Source organism: Colletes latitarsis, unplaced genomic scaffold (assembly GCF_051014445.1).
Source record: "Colletes latitarsis isolate SP2378_abdomen unplaced genomic scaffold, iyColLati1 scaffold0007, whole genome shotgun sequence".
Classification (NCBI taxonomy): Eukaryota; Metazoa; Arthropoda; class Insecta; order Hymenoptera; family Colletidae; genus Colletes; species Colletes latitarsis.
In genome coordinates this window covers 21543311-21558598 of record NW_027488367.1, presented here as the reverse complement: position 1 = coordinate 21558598, position 15288 = coordinate 21543311, and positions in this window count along the sequence as shown.

The following is a 15288-nucleotide window of genomic DNA, read 5'->3' as shown; positions in this document are numbered from 1 at the left end:
GCTCGAAGAGCTTGCCCACCTCGTCGAGGAGACAAATGGGCCGGTATGCGGAGGGAGACTCCGCGGGCCGACCCTCCTTCCGGAGGAGGACCATCCTCGCCACCTTCCAACTGGGGGGGAATCGCCCGTCCCTCAGGCAGCGGTCGAACAACCGCCTGAGGTCGACCCCAAGGACGCCCTGGGTCAAGACCCAAACCCGGCCGGGCACACCATCCGGACCCGGGGCCGTGTTATGAACCCCGAGCCGTCTGATGGCCGCTGCCAGCTCCTCCTGCGTGACCCCCAGCTCGGCCGTCCATTCCACTGGGACAGCCTCCGCCGCCGGAGGACGCGGTCCCCTGTCCCCAATTGGGAAGAGTGTATTGACCACGTCCTCCAGCAGCCGGGGGTCAAGACCCTCGGTGACGGGGGGCGCCCACGGGCGGAGCTTATTCAGCACCACCTTATATGGGCGCCCCCATGGATCGTCATCAAGGGTCTGGAGGAGCTCCTTCCATGCCCGGGTTTTGGCCCGTTTGATGGCGATCTGCAGAGCAACCCGCGCCACGCGGTATGCTCCATACAGGTCATCAGCTGCCCTCGCTCGCGCCACGCCGTCGCCTGTACGTTGACGACGGCGCGCGCGGGTGTACTGGCGTCGGGCGCGGACAGTCGCGACTCGCAACTCCGCGATCGCGTCCGACCACCAGTACACCGCCCGGCGAGGAGAAGCCCGCCCGACCCGAGGCATCGCCGCGTCGCAAATACCCGCGACCAATGCTCCGAGCCGGGCGACCTCCCCCTCTATGCTCGGCAACTCGGCCGCTCCCTGCGGCCAAGTTGCAGCGAGGGCAGCTGCCATCAGGGCGTCCTTGTCCAGGCGCCGAAGCGCCCAGCGGCGTGGTGGGGTGCCACGCAGGCGGCCGTGTCGGGATGCACTCGCGGCGGCAGAGACCTCCATCCGGATGTACCGGTGATCGGAGAGTGTCTCTGCCCCCGCGATCACGTGCCAACCCGATACCATGCGCACGGCGTTGGGGGTCGCGAATCCAACATCCACGATGGACCCCCCATATCGCCGCACGCATGTGTGCTCCGACCCCCGGTTCAATACCCGGAGGTCGAGCCCCGCCGCCCAATCGCCCAGGATCCCGCCGCGAACGGAGGTCCTGGGGGATCCCCAAGCCACCGACTTGGCATTAAAATCCCCCAGGACCAGCACCGGCCGGGCCGCGCAGCGCTGCACGCATGCCGCGACCTCGGCCAAGTACAGCTCGAACGCAGCGTGACCGCTTCGGGGCGAAATGTAGCACCCCACCACAGCGACTCCCCCCCAGTCCACGGCGACGAATCCCCGACCGCGCTCCAACAAGGAGAACGGTGGGGACCCGTCGCCCCCTCCCCATACCGTCGCCACCAAGCCGTCCGCGTCGCCCACCCAATGAGGGTGATCAGGGACGCGGTACGGCTCGGCGGCGACCGCCAGGCCAACCCCCCACTCCGCGAGGACTTGGGACATCAAGTCCTGTGCCGCGCGGCAGTGGTTGAGGTTGGCCTGGAGGAGGAGGCGGGGCGGCATTAATTAATGGCCGCGCCAGCCTCCTCCCGGCCGTCCGTCCCCGTAGCACCGTCCACCTCCATGGAGGACGATGCCACCGCCCTCGGCACCGGAGCCGGTGCAGCCCGCCTCTTCCTCTCCTTCCGGGAGGGGGGGGAGCACTTCTTGCTCCCCACCCTGTGATCGGCTGGCCTCCCCATGTCCGCACACAGCGGGCAGTGGGGGGCCGCCGAGCACTGGCTCGCACGGTGCTCTTTGGCACCGCAGCGGTAACACTGACCGCTGCGGTCCACCGGCATCCCAGACATAACTTGCGTTATCCTCTAAAATATTGATCGAAACCAGGTTTAATTGACTGTTTTAGTGTGGTACCACTATACTACGTGATCCATAGCAGAAAAAACCCTCGATTAGGTCAACATGTATGTTAAAACTACGAAAGTGTGACCCTGATGAGGGCAAATCCCAGGCCTAACCTAGACCTAACATGCGTTATCCTCTAAAATATTTATCAAGACCAGGTTTAATTGAATGTTTCAGTGTGGTACCACACTACTGCGTGATCCAAACCAGAAAAAACCCAGGATCTGTTCAACAAGTATGTGAAAAATGCGAAAGTATGATCCTGACGAGGGCAAATCCCAGACCTATCCCAGACCTAACTTGAGTTGTCGTCTAAAATAGTGATGGAAACCAGGTTTAATTGACTGTTTCAGTGTGGTACTACATTACTGCGTGATGCAATCCAGAAATAGCCCAGGATCTAGCCATGAATTATGAGAAATATGCGAAAGTATGAGCCTGATGAGGGCAAATCCCAGGCCTAACCTAGACCTAACATGCGTTATCCTCTAAAATATTTATCAAGACCAGGTTTAATTGAATGTTTCAGTGTGGTACCACATTACTGCGTGATCCAAACCAGAAAAAACCCAGGATCTGTTCAACAAGTATGTGAAGAATGCGAAAGTATGATCCTGACGAGGGCAAATCCCAGACCTATCCCAGACCTAACTTGAGTTGTCGTCTAAAATAGTGATGGAAACCAGGTTTAATTGACTGTTCAGTGTGGTACTACATTACTGCGTGATGCAATCCAGAAATAGCCCAGGATCTAGCCATGAATTATGAGAAATATGCGAAAGTATGAGCCTGATGAGGGCAAATCCTAGACCTAACCCAGACCTAACATGCGTTATCCTCAAAAATATTGATCGAAACCAGGTTTAATGGACTGTTTCAGTGTGGTACCACATTACTACGTTATCCAAACCAGAAAAGGCCCAGAATCTGGCCATCAAGTGTGAGAAATATGCGAAAGCATGACCCTGATGAGACTATCCCAGACCTAACTTGAGTTGTCCTCTAAAATAGTGATGGAAACCAGGTTTAATTGACTGTTTCAGAGTGGTACTACATTACTACGTGATGCAATCCAGAAATAGCCCAGGATCTAGCCATGAATTATGAGAAATATGCGAAAGTATGAGCCTGATGAGGGCAAATCCTAGACCTCACCCAGACCTAACATGCGTTATCCTCAAAAATATTGATCGAAACCAGGTTTAATGGACTGTTTCAGTGTGGTACCACATTACTACGTGATCCAAACCAGAAAAGGCCCAGAATCTGGCCATCAAGTATGAGAAATATGCGAAAGTATGACCCTGATGAGGGCAAATCCCAGGCCTAACCTAGACCTAACATGCGTTGTCCTCTACAATATTGATGGAAACCAGGTTTAATTGACTGTTTCAGTGTTGTACTACATTACTGCGTGACGCAATCCAGAAAAAGCCTAGGATCTAGCCATCAAGTATGAGAAATATGCGAAAGAATGAGCCTGACGTGAGCAAATCCCAGACCTAACCTAGACCTAACATGAATTATTCTCTAAAATATTGATCGAAACCAGGTTTCATGGACTGTTTTAGTGTGGTACCACATTACTACGTGATCCAAACCACAAAAAACCCAGGATCTGTTCAACAAGTATGTGAAAAATCCGAAAGTATGAGTCTGATCAGGGCAAATCCCAGGCCTAACCTAGACATAACATGCGTTATCCTCTAAAATATTGATAGAAACCACGTTGAGTGGACTGTTTCAGTGTGGTACCACATTACTACGTGATCCAATGCAGAAATAGCTCAGGATCTAGCTATGAAGTATGAGAAATATGCGAAAGTATGAGCCTGATGAGGGCAAATCCCAGGCTTAACCTAGACCTAACATGCGTTATCCTCAAAAGTATAGATCGAAACCAGGTTTAATCGACTGTTTCAGTGTGGTACCACATTACTACATGACCCAAACCAGAAAAAAACTCAGGATCTGTTCAACAAGTATGTGAAGTATGCGAAAGTATGAATCTGATGAGAGCTAATCGCAGGCCTAACCTAGACATAACATGCGTTATCCTATAAAATATTCATCGAAACCAGGTTGAGTGGACTGTTTCAGTGTGGTACCACATTACTGCCTGATCCAAACCAGGAAAAACCCAGTATCTAGCCATCAAGTATGTGAAATATGCGAAAGAATGAGCCTGATGAGAGCAAATCCCAGACCTAACCTAGACCTAACATGTGTTATCCTCAAAAATATTGATCGAAACCAGGTTTAATGGACTGTTTCAGTGTGGTACCACATTACTACGTGATCCAATCCAGGAAGAGCCCAGGATCTAGCCATGAAGTATTAGAAATATGCGAAAGTATGATCCTGACGAGGGCAAATCCTAGAACTAACCCAGACCTAACATGCGTTATCCTCTAAAATATTCATCGAAACCAGGTTTAATGGACTGTTTCAGTGTGGTACCACATTACTATGTGATCCAAACCAGAAAAAACCCAGGATCTGTTCGCGAAGTATGTGAAGAACGCGATAGTATGAGCCTGATGGGGGCGAATCCCAGACCTATCCCAGACCTAACTTGCGTTATCCTCTAAAATATTGATCGAAACCAGGTTTAATGGACTGTTTCAGTGTGGTACCACATTACTACGTGATCCAATCCAGGAAGAGCCCAGGATCTAGCCATGAAGTATTAGAAGTATGCGAAAGTATGATCCTGACGAGGGCAAATCCTAGAACTAACCCAGACCTAACATGCGTTATCCTCAAAAATATTGATCGATACCAGGTTTAATGGACTGTTTCAGTGTGGTACCACATCACTATGTGATCCAAACCAGAAAAAACCCAGGATCTGTTCCAGAAGTATGTGAAGAACGCGATAGTATGAGCCTGATGGGGGCGAATCCCAGACCTATCCCAGACCTAACTTGCGTTATCCTCTAAAATATTGATCGAAACCAGGTTTAATCGACTGTGTCAGTGTGGCACCGCATTATTACGTGATCCAAACCAGAAAAAAAACCAGGATCTGTTCAGCGAGTATGTGAAGTGTGCGAAACTATGAGTCTGATGAGGGCAAATCCCAGAACTATCCCATACCTAACTTGCGTTATCCTCTAAAATATTGATCGAAACCAGGTTTAATCGACTGTGTCAGTGTGGCACCGCATTATTACGTGATCCAAACCAGAAAAAAAACCAGGATCTGTTCAACAAGTATGAGAAATATGCGAAAGAATGAGTCTGATGAGAGCAAATCCCACACCTAACCTAGACCTAACATGAATTATTCTCTAAAATATTGATCGAAACCAGGTTTAATTGACTGTTTCAGTGTGGTACTACATTACTACGTGATGCAATCCAGAAATAGCCCAGGATTTAGCCATGAATTATGAGAAATATGCGAAAGTATGAGCCTGATGAGGGCAAATCCCAGGCCTAACCTAGACCTAACATGCATTATCCTCTAAAATATTGATCGAAACCAGGTTTAATGGACTGTTTCAGTGTGGTACCACATTACTATGTGATCCAAACCAGAAATAGCCCAGGATCTAGCCATGAAGTATGAAAAATATGCGAAAGTATGAGCCTGATGAGGGCAAATCCTAGACATAACCCAGACATAACATACGTTATCCTCTAAAATATTGATCGAAACCAGGTTTAGTGGACAGTTTCAGTGTGGTACCACATTACTGCGTGATCCAAACCAGAAAAACCCAGGATCTGTTCAACACGTATGTGAAGAATGCGAAAGTATGACCCTGATGAGGGCAAATCCCATACCTTTCTCAGACCTAACTCGCGTTGTCCTCTAAAATATTGATCGAAACCAGGTTTAATTGACTGTTTTAGTGTGGTACCACTTTACTACGTGATCCATAGCAGAAAAAACCCTCGATTAGGTCAACATGTATGTTAAAACTACGAAAGTGTGACCCTGATGAGGGCAAATCCCAGGCCTAACCTAGACCTAACATGCGTTATCCTCTAAAATATTTATCAAGACCAGGTTTAATTGAATGTTTCAGTGTGGTAACACACTACTGCGTGATCCAAACCAGAAAAAACCCAGGATCTGTTCAACAAGTATGTGAAAAATGCGAAAGTATGATCCTGACGAGGGCAAATCCCAGACCTATCCCAGACCTAACTTGAGTTGTCGTCTAAAATAGTGATGGAAACCAGGTTTAATTGACTGTTTCAGTGTGGTACTACATTACTGCGTGATGCAATCCAGAAATAGCCCAGGATCTAGCCATGAATTATGAGAAATATGCGAAAGTATGAGCCTGATGAGGGCAAATCCTAGACCTAACCCAGACCTAACATGCGTTATCCTCAAAAATATTGATCGAAACCAGGTTTAATGGACTGTTTCAGTGTGGTACCACATTACTACGTTATCCAAACCAGAAAAGGCCCAGAATCTGGCCATCAAGTGTGAGAAATATGCGAAAGCATGACCCTGATGAGACTATCCCAGACCTAACTTGAGTTGTCCTCTAAAATAGTGATGGAAACCAGGTTTAATTGACTGTTTCAGAGTGGTACTACATTACTACGTGATGCAATCCAGAAATAGCCCAGGATCTAGCCATGAATTATGAGAAATATGCGAAAGTATGAGCCTGATGAGGGCAAATCCTAGACCTCACCCAGACCTAACATGCGTTATCCTCAAAAATATTGATCGAAACCAGGTTTAATGGACTGTTTCAGTGTGGTACCACATTACTACGTGATCCAAACCAGAAAAGGCCCAGAATCTGGCCATCAAGTATGAGAAATATGCGAAAGAATGAGCCTGACGTGAGCAAATCCCAGACCTAACCTAGACCTAACATGAATTATTCTCTAAAATATTGATCGAAAACAGGTTTCATGGACTGTTTTAGTGTGGTACCACATTACTACGTGATCCAAACCATAAAAAACCCAGGATCTGTTCAACAAGTATGTGAAAAATCCGAAAGTATGAGTCTGATGAGGGCAAATCCCAGGCCTAACCTAGACATAACATGCGTTATCCTCTAAAATATTGATCGAAACCAGGTTTAATGGACTGTTTCAGTGTGGTACCACATTACTACGTTATCCAAACCAGAAAAGGCCCAGAATCTGGCCATCAAGTGTGAGAAATATGCGAAAGCATGACCCTGATGAGACTATCCCAGACCTAACTTGAGTTGTCCTCTAAAATAGTGATGGAAACCAGGTTTAATTGACTGTTTCAGAGTGGTACTACATTACTTCGTGATGCAATCCAGAAATAGCCCAGGATCTAGCCATGAATTATGAGAAATATGCGAAAGTATGAGCCTGATGAGGGCAAATCCTAGAGCTCACCCAGACCTAACATGCGTTATCCTCAAAAATATTGATCGAAACCTGGTTTAATGGACTGTTTCAGTGTGGTACCACATTACTACGTGATCCAAACCAGAAAAGGCCCAGAATCTGGCCATCAAGTATGAGAAATATGCGAAAGTATGACCCTGATGAGGGCAAATCCCAGGCCTAACCTAGACCTAACATGCGTTATCCTCTAAAATATTTATCAAGACCAGGTTTAATTGAATGTTTCAGTGTGGTACCACATTACTGCGTGATCCAAACCAGAAAAAACCCAGGATCTGTTCAACAAGTATGTGAAGAATGCGAAAGTATGATCCTGACGAGGGCAAATCCCAGACCTATCCCAGACCTAACTTGAGTTGTCGTCTAAAATAGTGATGGAAACCAGGTTTAATTGACTGTTCAGTGTGGTACTACATTACTGCGTGATGCAATCCAGAAATAGCCCAGGATCTAGCCATGAATTATGAGAAATATGCGAAAGTATGAGCCTGATGAGGGCAAATCCTAGACCTAACCCAGACCTAACATGCGTTATCCTCAAAAATATTGATCGAAACCAGGTTTAATGGACTGTTTCAGTGTGGTACCACATTACTACGTTATCCAAACCAGAAAAGGCCCAGAATCTGGCCATCAAGTGTGAGAAATATGCGAAAGCATGACCCTGATGAGACTATCCCAGACCTAACTTGAGTTGTCCTCTAAAATAGTGATGGAAACCAGGTTTAATTGACTGTTTCAGAGTGGTACTACATTACTACGTGATGCAATCCAGAAATAGCCCAGGATCTAGCCATGAATTATGAGAAATATGCGAAAGTATGAGCCTGATGAGGGCAAATCCTAGACCTCACCCAGACCTAACATGCGTTATCCTCAAAAATATTGATCGAAACCAGGTTTAATGGACTGTTTCAGTGTGGTACCACATTACTACGTGATCCAAACCAGAAAAGGCCCAGAATCTGGCCATCAAGTATGAGAAATATGCGAAAGTATGACCCTGATGAGGGCAAATCCCAGGCCTAACCTAGACCTAACATGCGTTGTCCTCTACAATATTGATGGAAACCAGGTTTAATTGACTGTTTCAGTGTTGTACTACATTACTGCGTGACGCAATCCAGAAAAAGCCTAGGATCTAGCCATCAAGTATGAGAAATATGCGAAAGAATGAGCCTGACGTGAGCAAATCCCAGACCTAACCTAGACCTAACATGAATTATTCTCTAAAATATTGATCGAAACCGGGTTTCATGGACTGTTTTAGTGTGGTACCACATTACTACGTGATCCAAACCACAAAAAACCCAGGATCTGTTCAACAAGTATGTGAAAAATCCGAAAGTATGAGTCTGATCAGGGCAAATCCCAGGCCTAACCTAGACATAACATGCGTTATCCTCTAAAATATTGATAGAAACCACGTTGAGTGGACTGTTTCAGTGTGGTACCACATTACTACGTGATCCAATGCAGAAATAGCTCAGGATCTAGCTATGAAGTATGAGAAATATGCGAAAGTATGAGCCTGATGAGGGCAAATCCCAGGCTTAACCTAGACCTAACATGCGTTATCCTCAAAAGTATAGATCGAAACCAGGTTTAATCGACTGTTTCAGTGTGGTACCACATTACTACATGACCCAAACCAGAAAAAAACCCAGGATCTGTTCAACAAGTATGTGAAGTATGCGAAAGTATGAATCTGATGAGAGCTAATCGCAGGCCTAACCTAGACATAACATGCGTTATCCTATAAAATATTCATCGAAACCAGGTTGAGTGGACTGTTTCAGTGTGGTACCACATTACTGCCTGATCCAAACCAGGAAAAACCCAGTATCTAGCCATCAAGTATGTGAAATATGCGAAAGAATGAGCCTGATGAGAGCAAATCCCAGACCTAACCTAGACCTAACATGTGTTATCCTCAAAAATATTGATCGAAACCAGGTTTAATGGACTGTTTCAGTGTGGTACCACATTACTACGTGATCCAATCCAGGAAGAGCCCAGGATCTAGCCATGAAGTATTAGAAATATGCGAAAGTATGATCCTGACGAGGGCAAATCCTAGAACTAACCCAGACCTAACATGCGTTATCCTCTAAAATATTCATCGAAACCAGGTTTAATGGACTGTTTCAGTGTGGTACCACATTACTATGTGATCCAAACCAGAAAAAACCCAGGATCTGTTCGCGAAGTATGTGAAGAACGCGATAGTATGAGCCTGATGGGGGCGAATCCCAGACCTATCCCAGACCTAACTTGCGTTATCCTCTAAAATATTGATCGAAACCAGGTTTAATGGACTGTTTCAGTGTGGTACCACATTACTACGTGATCCAATCCAGGAAGAGCCCAGGATCTAGCCATGAAGTATTAGAAGTATGCGAAAGTATGATCCTGACGAGGGCAAATCCTAGAACTAACCCAGACCTAACATGCGTTATCCTCAAAAATATTGATCGAAACCAGGTTTAATGGACTGTTTCAGTGTGGTACCACATCACTATGTGATCCAAACCAGAAAAAACCCAGGATCTGTTCCAGAAGTATGTGAAGAACGCGATAGTATGAGCCTGATGGGGGCGAATCCCAGACCTATCCCAGACCTAACTTGCGTTATCCTCTAAAATATTGATCGAAACCAGGTTTAATCGACTGTGTCAGTGTGGCACCGCATTATTACGTGATCCAAACCAGAAAAAAAACCAGGATCTGTTCAGCGAGTATGTGAAGTGTGCGAAACTATGAGTCTGATGAGGGCAAATCCCAGAACTATCCCATACCTAACTTGCGTTATCCTCTAAAATATTGATCGAAACCAGGTTTAATCGACTGTGTCAGTGTGGCACCGCATTATTACGTGATCCAAACCAGAAAAAAAACCAGGATCTGTTCAACAAGTATGAGAAATATGCGAAAGAATGAGTCTGATGAGAGCAAATCCCACACCTAACCTAGACCTAACATGAATTATTCTCTAAAATATTGATCGAAACCAGGTTTAATTGACTGTTTCAGTGTGGTACTACATTACTACGTGATGCAATCCAGAAATAGCCCAGGATTTAGCCATGAATTATGAGAAATATGCGAAAGTATGAGCCTGATGAGGGCAAATCCCAGGCCTAACCTAGACCTAACATGCATTATCCTCTAAAATATTGATCGAAACCAGGTTTAATGGACTGTTTCAGTGTGGTACCACATTACTATGTGATCCAAACCAGAAATAGCCCAGGATCTAGCCATGAAGTATGAAAAATATGCGAAAGTATGAGCCTGATGAGGGCAAATCCTAGACATAACCCAGACATAACATACGTTATCCTCTAAAATATTGATCGAAACCAGGTTTAGTGGACAGTTTCAGTGTGGTACCACATTACTGCGTGATCCAAACCAGAAAAACCCAGGATCTGTTCAACACGTATGTGAAGAATGCGAAAGTATGACCCTGATGAGGGCAAATCCCATACCTTTCTCAGACCTAACTCGCGTTGTCCTCTAAAATATTGATCGAAACCAGGTTTAATTGACTGTTTTAGTGTGGTACCACTTTACTACGTGATCCATAGCAGAAAAAACCCTCGATTAGGTCAACATGTATGTTAAAACTACGAAAGTGTGACCCTGATGAGGGCAAATCCCAGGCCTAACCTAGACCTAACATGCGTTATCCTCTAAAATATTTATCAAGACCAGGTTTAATTGAATGTTTCAGTGTGGTAACACACTACTGCGTGATCCAAACCAGAAAAAACCCAGGATCTGTTCAACAAGTATGTGAAAAATGCGAAAGTATGATCCTGACGAGGGCAAATCCCAGACCTATCCCAGACCTAACTTGAGTTGTCGTCTAAAATAGTGATGGAAACCAGGTTTAATTGACTGTTTCAGTGTGGTACTACATTACTGCGTGATGCAATCCAGAAATAGCCCAGGATCTAGCCATGAATTATGAGAAATATGCGAAAGTATGAGCCTGATGAGGGCAAATCCTAGACCTAACCCAGACCTAACATGCGTTATCCTCAAAAATATTGATCGAAACCAGGTTTAATGGACTGTTTCAGTGTGGTACCACATTACTACGTTATCCAAACCAGAAAAGGCCCAGAATCTGGCCATCAAGTGTGAGAAATATGCGAAAGCATGACCCTGATGAGACTATCCCAGACCTAACTTGAGTTGTCCTCTAAAATAGTGATGGAAACCAGGTTTAATTGACTGTTTCAGAGTGGTACTACATTACTACGTGATGCAATCCAGAAATAGCCCAGGATCTAGCCATGAATTATGAGAAATATGCGAAAGTATGAGCCTGATGAGGGCAAATCCTAGACCTCACCCAGACCTAACATGCGTTATCCTCAAAAATATTGATCGAAACCAGGTTTAATGGACTGTTTCAGTGTGGTACCACATTACTACGTGATCCAAACCAGAAAAGGCCCAGAATCTGGCCATCAAGTATGAGAAATATGCGAAAGAATGAGCCTGACGTGAGCAAATCCCAGACCTAACCTAGACCTAACATGAATTATTCTCTAAAATATTGATCGAAACCAGGTTTCATGGACTGTTTTAGTGTGGTACCACATTACTACGTGATCCAAACCATAAAAAACCCAGGATCTGTTCAACAAGTATGTGAAAAATCCGAAAGTATGAGTCTGATGAGGGCAAATCCCAGGCCTAACCTAGACATAACATGCGTTATCCTCTAAAATATTGATAGAAACCACGTTGAGTGGACTGTTTCAGTGTGGTACCACATTACTACGTGATCCAATGCAGAAATAGCTCAGGATCTAGCTATGAAGTATGAGAAATATGCGAAAGTATGAGCCTGATGAGGGCAAATCCCAGGCTTAACCTAGACCTAACATGCGTTATCCTCAAAACTATAGATCGAAACCAGGTTTAATCGATTGTTTCAGTGTGGTACCACATTACTACATGATCCAAACCAGAAAAAAACCCAGGATCTGTTCAACAAGTATGTGAAGTATGCGAAAGTATGAATCTGATGAGAGCTAATCCCAGGCCTAACCTAGACATAACATGCGTTATCCTATAAAATATTCATCGAAACCAGGTTGAGTGGACTGTTTCAGTGTGGTACCACATTACTGCGTGATCCGAACCAGGAAAAACCCAGTATCTAGCCATCAAGTATGTGAAATATGCGAAAGAATGAGCCTGATGAGAGCAAATCCCAGACCTAACCTAGACCTAACATGTGTTATCCTCAAAAATATTGATCGAAACCAGGTTTAATGGACTGTTTCAGTGTGGTACCACATTACTACGTGATCCAATCCAGGAAGAGCCCAGGATCTAGCCATGAAGTATTAGAAATATGCGAAAGTATGATCCTGACGAGGGCAAATCCTAGAACTAACCCAGACCTAACATGTGTTATCCTCAAAAATATTGATCGAAACCAGGTTTAATGGACTGTTTCAGTGTGGTACCACATTACTACGTGATCCAAACCAGAAAAAACCCAGGATCTGTTCAACAGGTATGTGAAAAACGCGAAAGTATGACCCTGATTAGGCCAAATCGCAGGCCTAACCTAGACCTAACATGCGTTATCCTCTAAAATATTCATCGAAACCAGGTTTAATGGACTGTTTCAGTGTGGTACCACATTACTACGTGATCCAATCCAGGAAGAGCCCAGGATCTAGCCATGAAGTATTAGAAGTATGCGAAAGTATGATCCTGACGAGGGCAAATCCTAGAACTAACCCAGAACTAACATGCGTTATCCTCAAAAATATTGATCGAAACCAGGTTTAATGGACTGTTTCAGTGTGGTACCACATTACTATGTGATCCAAACCAGAAAAAACCCAGGATCTGTTCCAGAAGTATGTGAAGAACGCGATAGTATGAGCCTGATGGGGGCGAATCCCAGACCTATCCCAGACCTAACTTGCGTTATCCTCTAAAATATTGATCGAAACCAGGTTTAATCGACTGTGTCAGTGTGGCACCGCATTACTACGTGATCCAAACCAGAAAAAAAACCAGGATCTGTTCAGCGAGTATGTGAAGTGTGCGAAACTATGAGTCTGACGAGGGCAAATCCCAGAACTATCCCATACCTAACATGCGTTATCCTCTAAAATAGTGATCGAAACCAGGGTTAATTGACTGTTTCAGTGTGGTTCTACATTACTACGTGATCCAATCCAGAAAAAGCACAGGATCTAGCCATCAAGTATGAGTAATATGCGAAAGAATGTGCCTGATGGGAGCAAATCCCAGACCTAACCTAGACCTAACATGTGTTATCCTCAAAAATGTTGATCGAAACCAGGTTTAATGGACTGTTTCAGTGTGGTACTACATTACTACGTGATGCAATCCAGAAATAGCCCCGGATTTAGCCATGAATTATGAGAAATATGCGAAAGTATGAGCCTGATGAGGGCAAATCCCAGGCCTAACCTAGACCTAACATGCATTATCCTCTAAAATATTCATCGAAACCAGGTCTAATGGATTGTTTCAGTGTGGTACCACATTACTATGTGATCCAAACCAGAAAAAACCCAGGATCTGTTCATGAAGTATGTGAAGAACGCGATAGTATGAGCCTGATGGGGGCGAATCCCAGACATATCCCAGACCTAACTTGCGTTATCCTCTAAAATATTGATCGAAACCAGGTTTAATGGACTGTTTCATTGTGGTACCACTTTACTACGTGATCCAAAGCAGAAAAAACCCTCGATCAGGTCAACATGTATGTTGAAACTGCGAAAGTATGACCCTGATGAGGGCAAATCGCAGGCCTAACCTAGACCTAACATGCGTTATCCTCTAAAATATTCATCGAAACCAGGTCTAATGGATTGTTTCAGTGTGGTAACACATTACTACGTGATCCAAACCAGAAAAAACCGAGATCTGTTCAACAAGTATGTGAAAAACGAGAAAGTATGAGCCTGATGAGGGCGTATCCCAGACTTATCCCAGACCTAACTTGCGTTATCCTCTAAAATATTGATCGAAACCAGGTTTACTTTACTGTTTCATTGTGGTAACACATTATCACATGATCCAATCCAGAAATAGCCCAGGATCTAGCCATGAAGTATGAGAAATATGCGAAAGTATGAGCCTGATGAGGGCAAATCCTAGTCATTACCCAGACCTAACATGCGTTATCCTCTAAAATATTTATCAAGACCAGGTTTAATTGATTGCTTCAGTGTGGTACCACATTACTACATGATCCACACCAAAAAAAACCCAGGATCCGTTCAAGAAGTATGTGAAAAATGCGAAAGTATGAGTCTGATGAGTGAAAATCTCAGGCCTAACATAGACCTAACATGCGTTATCCTCTAAAATATTGATCGAATCCAGGTTTAATTGACTGTTTTAGTGTGGTACCACATTACTACGTGATCCAAACCAGAAAAAAACCCAGGAGTTGTTCAACAAGTACGTAAAGAATGCGAAAATATGTGTCTGATGAGGGCAAATCCCAGGCCTAACCTAGACCTAACATGCGTTATCCTCTAAAATATTGATCGAAACCAGGGTTAATCGACAGTTTCAGAGTGGTACAACAATTACTACGTGATCCAATCTAGAAAAAGCCCAGGATCTAGCCATCAAGTATGAAAATTTGCGAAAGTATGAGCCTGATGAGGGCAAATTCTAGACCTATCCCAGACCTAACATGCGTTATCCTCTAAAATATTCATTGAAACCAGGTTTAATGGACTGTTTCAGTGTGGTACCACATTACTACGTGATCCAAACCAGAAAAGAACCCAGGATCTTGTCAACGAGTATGTGAAGTGTGCGAAAGTATGAATCTGATGGGTGAAAATCCCAGACCTATCCCAGACCTAACATGCGTTGTCCTCTAAAATATTGATCGAAACCAGAGTTAATTGACTGTTTCAGTGTGGTTCTACATTACTACGTGATCGAATCCAGAAAAAGCTCAGGATCTAGCCTTCAAGTATGAGAAATAT